The sequence below is a fragment of the Carcharodon carcharias genome, chromosome 15, assembly GCF_017639515.1.
Source record: "Carcharodon carcharias isolate sCarCar2 chromosome 15, sCarCar2.pri, whole genome shotgun sequence".
Classification (NCBI taxonomy): Eukaryota; Metazoa; Chordata; class Chondrichthyes; order Lamniformes; family Lamnidae; genus Carcharodon; species Carcharodon carcharias.
In genome coordinates, this window is record NC_054481.1 from 18787533 (window position 1) to 18792646 (window position 5114).

The 5114-nt window shown below is 41.3% G+C and overlaps 1 non-coding gene across 1 annotated transcript; it reads left to right on the top strand.

Annotated features, from left to right (window-relative positions):
* The first annotated feature begins 317 nt into the window (after positions 1–317).
* Positions 318–389, top strand: trnad-guc. The gene has a single exon. It is a non-coding gene; the product is annotated as a tRNA-Asp (tRNA).
* The last annotated feature ends 4725 nt before the right edge of the window (positions 390–5114 follow it).

Consider the following 5114-nt stretch of genomic DNA (forward strand, 5'->3'; position numbering starts at 1 on the left):
AAATTAGGACAAACCTTAAGAGTCTATATCTGGAACAGGTTGCCATGGGAACACAGAAACTTTATAGCACTGATAGGAGGCCATTTGGCCCATCAGGTCTGTACCAGTCAAAAAATGGGGAGAGATGATTTAGGATAATTTCTCCCTTTCCTCACCTCTGGACTGACTGTATTTTTGAGAAAAAGTGTTTGAGCCCCTTGAGTGCTGTGACTTTCAAGAATAGACACAAAACAGGCTTTCTTGTAAGTTTAAATCAAAAGAAAGGATAAAGGTTTATTTCTCACAATACCCAAAATGTAAACACAATTTGTATCAGTTCCTCAGTAGTATAGTGGTTAGTATCCCTGCCTGTCACGCAGGAGACTGGGGTTCAATTCCCCGCTGGGGAGGAAGCTCTATTTTAGCCACTACACAAAAAAAAAATTCGTATCAACACACACACACATGAGAAAAGATGATTTCTAAAGATGTAACATGCCCCCTAGATATCTTGGAGTCGAAAAGTCACTTTGATTCAGTCCTCAGGACAGTAGTTGAAACGTTGAAGGCCTGAAGGATTACCTGTTGATACACTGAAGAAAAATGAAGGTCAGAGATTTCTGGTGATGGATTCACACTGGTTCACCCAAACCACTGCAAGTTTCTGACTTTCCAGTTGAAGTTGGTCACACTCCTGAAGTGAAGAACTATATTTCGGCAGGTAAAATGAATAAACCCCAATTCTCTGCCTGAGGTGACTTATGAGGCAGGATCCTCCCTTCTGCTGGCAAGACATGGCTTCCTTCTAGTCTTTATATCCCAGAGTGAACTGCCCTGGCCTGTCCTTGTGGATTAATAAGGTACTTCAAAGCATTTCATATCACAAGCCATTTTTTGTCATGTGACACCAGTTTTGATGTTTTCATTGTCCACACAGTGGGTTGACGGCTAAGCAATTTGCCATATAATGGAGAATTGTTGCTATCTCATCAACATTCCAGCGACAATTAGCCTCTGGAATGTCTTTACTTAAAATTCCATCTTCATGGGGCCAGCCAGTCTAGCAGCCACTTTCATTTTAAGTCTCTCCCATTAAAATGGTAGTCAATCAGCACCTGGGAAGGTCATTTGCATTTTAACTAACTTGCCAAGGATATGCCTGTCTTTGTCTGTACAGAAGCCACAAAAGAAGTCCCCTGACTCTCTGGAGTCCAGAAGGTGGTGCATCCATATCCCATGCTGCTGTTCACAAATAAAGTATAAATCTATCAACACAATTTACGGGCATATGATGTGACTATAACAAGCCTAATCCCACCTTCCAGCTCTTGATCTGCAGTCTTGTAGAGTGTGACACTTTCAAGTGTATATTTTTTTAAATGTGGTGAGGGGTTCTACTTCTACCACCATTTCAGGCAATGAGTTACAGACCCCCACCATCTTTCAGATGAAAAGATTTCTCCTCAACGCCCCCCTCCTCCCCCCCTCCACCCCCCCCCCCCCCACCTCTAATTATTTTAAATCTATGCTCCCTGGTTATTGGCCTCCCTGCTAAGGGAAAGAGTGGCTGAGGCATTCATTTAAGAAATAGACTGTGTAATGGGAAGATGACGTGGCTGATATTCTGAAAGGGTAAGACAAAATTCACTGTGGGGGCATCTTCACCTGTACCTGTATATTGTGACAATACGTGGAGTGCTCCATGTTGGAGCAAAGATTTCCATTGCAAATGTAGCATTGTTGTTACCATCACAGGCTACAGGGACATTGCATTCTCCAATTAATACAATTCAGCAAGCTCAGAAACATCCAAATATATTTAGCATCTTCTTAGTTCAATTGTTTCCTTGCTTTTAGAAACTAATCGGTCTTTGTTGCAACATGACCCCAACAGAAAGCATAAAAGTGCAGGAGAAGAACCTAGTGATGCAATGAGAAGACATTGCTGCAAGCCCATCAGGTACTTTCCTTCCCGACTCCACCAACTATCTGACAACTCCCTTCCTGAAGATGCTGACGCTGAGTCTCATTAACATTTTGTACTTGAACTGGGATAGGTAGACGATAATACACATCTCATGGGTCTTGATACTATGCCGTGTGATGATTAGCATACAAGAGATTTAACATATTCACCTCAGATTCATAAAAAAGAGCTTCTTGCATTGATATAGCACCTTTCACAACCTCAGGACGTCCTCAATCACTTTACAGCCAATGAAGTACTTCTGAACTTTAGTCACTGATGCACTGTGAAAAATGCAACAGACAATTTGCACACAGCAAGCTCCTACATACAGCAATGAAATAAATGACCAGTTCATTTGTCTCAGGTTGAACGATAAATGTGGCCAGCGCATCAGAAGATCGTCCCTACTATCCTTCGAGCTGTGCTGTGAGATTTTTTTAACGTCCGCCTGAGGGGGCAGATTGTTGTCTTTTGGGTCAGTGCCTGACCCAAAAGACAACAACTCCAACAGTGTAGCACTCAGTACTGAGCAAAAGTGCTAGCCTGGATTACGTTTAAAATCTCTGCTGTGGGATTTGAACCCATGAGCTTCATGCTCAGAGTACCACTATTGAGCTACAGCCGACATCTTGACAGCTATTTTAACACAAACATTCATCATTTAGAATGAAAGGATTAACCCTCCCATTGAAACAGCAGACAAATAATACAAACATTAAACTTCTATGGGTGCAGCATGATCTCATGGTTCCTGATAGTTTAATTTGTGCACTGTTTATCCCTTTTTACTGTACAAACATCAAAATTATCGTGGAGAAAAATTGCAGATTTGCATGTGCAAAATGCCAGTTAATTCCATACTTAAACTGTGAGGAGACACAGGATGTGCAAGCTTCACTGAGTCAAACCACAGCCTCACAATAAAGAAACATGCCGCGGTTTTTGATGAAAGAAAGCTTGCATTGATGAGAATAACGCCCCTTTTGTAGGGTTTACACAGAGATACCAGTCTGGGAAAGACAGCGTTCTTAAAGGTGGCTTGCAAAATTCTACTTCTGATGAGATAAATTCTGAAATGATAACAGTTGATCTTGGTGAATTGGTAGTGTGCCACTCACCAAATCTATCTCCAAACATTAAAAAAAATCATCCTTTTTTATTTAAATGCATGGCATACCTGTAACTATATAATTTAGATAATACTCTACAATTTTAAACATCTTAATTATTTCCTAACTACACCCCTAACATTTAGCCCTCTGTTAGTTGTATACTTTTATGTGTGTTTTTTTACTAATTGCATGGATTTCTTTGGTGGTTAGAGCTTTCTCAGTGTTTACACAGTCACATAAAAGTTACGTTTCCATTGTGCTTCTTTTGTGGTCCTTAGATGAACGCATCTTGCAGCCATGATAAAACAGGCTTTACTTTGAATGTATAATTCCTGCTGGTTGGATCAAGAAACACTTTCCAAAAGCAGGTTTGACACTCGAAAGGATTTAATTGCAAGGTCAATGAAGAAGTGAGGAGGGGAAAAGAAAGCCTGTTTGAAAGTAGCCCCTCCTGTCAGCAGCTCTGCCAGTACCATATGGGTACTTCTGGCTCTGATCCACATACCTCTTACAGTATGTGGACGTAAACATATCGCTGTCCAGATACCATTGTAGTGCCAAGACTTTATCACAGGAAATGACTCAGATCAGGCTTCATCCATGATTTGAGACAGGGATATTTGTCCACTGGCAGAGGTAAAATTTACCTCCAGCGGACCCTCAGAATAGGCAGTGGCACATTGTTGGTTAATGGAAAAACAAAATCGGACAATGTGTATACGATGCAGCTAATTTCCAACTGTGCATTTTGCATCCTACCCCCACCCTAACCACATCTTGTCCCCAGTGGTCTTTTATACATTGGGGCTGAATTTTGAAACTCACTGTTAAACCAAGCCACTCCTTTGTTAAATATGAAAAGGCTGAATCAGCTGCATAGACAGAAAGACAAACGAGTGGGTTAGATCAAGAGTAGAAGGTCAGGAATCAAAAGGGTTGCTAAGTACAATTAGAGAGAGAAAGGTAGCCAAGTACATGCTTTGGAAACGAAGACTCGACAGCCTTGTCCTGGCAACAAGTGAGGGAAAAATTGAGGGTAAAAACAGAAAAGGAAGAAGGAAAATCAGATGGGTGGATAAGATTGAGTGGTGGACTGAGGGGGGTTGAGGGGAGGGCTTGAAGAAAGTCAGAGATGAAGCAAGGCGATGCCGACAACTGGACTAAGCCTATGGTGACAACAAACGAATGAATGATGAAGGTAACACACCAATCAGAAAAATCACAGAAAATTTACAAAATAGAAAGAGGCCATTCAGCCCATTATGTCCATGCTAGTTACAGAGTTCTGTTTGACTAAAATTCTGATAATATCATCATGTACTAGATAATGCAAAAGCAGAGAATCTGGGAGAAGTAGAGGTTAGTGCTCAAGTTATAACATAATGTGGTCTGTCCCCTCCTAATCATGGCAGGACCTCCCAGCCAATCCCTTACATAAACCGCTATAGAGCCCCAGAAAGGAGAAATAGGGACCCAGGAAGACGAATTGATAAAGATGGCATTGTCTGCCTGGGAAAACAAAGACCTTTTCACATCCATGAAAATCTCCCTGGGTCTCTCAGTTGTCACTACAATCAAGTGGGATAGGAAAATTCTAGATGCATTGCAATGGATGGGTTTCAAAATTGACAATGACAAGTCATCACTAATTAGATCTACTCAACAGACAACTGACAAATTTTACCTTATCCACATGACCTACTCTGCTACCTCCAAATTAAACATCTCTCTCATGATCCAGCTACATTAATCTCTGCCGTTCCCACAAGTATTTCTCTATCATTTGTACTATGTTTCTTTTTTCTAGATTAAAAGGCAATTCAGAAAGCTTTAAAGGGGTTTGAGGACAGGACTGTCAGCCACCCGATAGTGGAAGAGAGATGGAGACAGGTCGGAAAGCGGACCCTCACAACTACCATCCACATGAGGACCAATGCAAGATCATGCATTAAGCAGCTCCATATGTGGTCTGCAAATGTCACCTTCTGGTAATGCTAGAGGGTGGAAGCCTGAAGGCTATATTACAGCAAATTTTCTAGTCCTCTCCTCTCAAT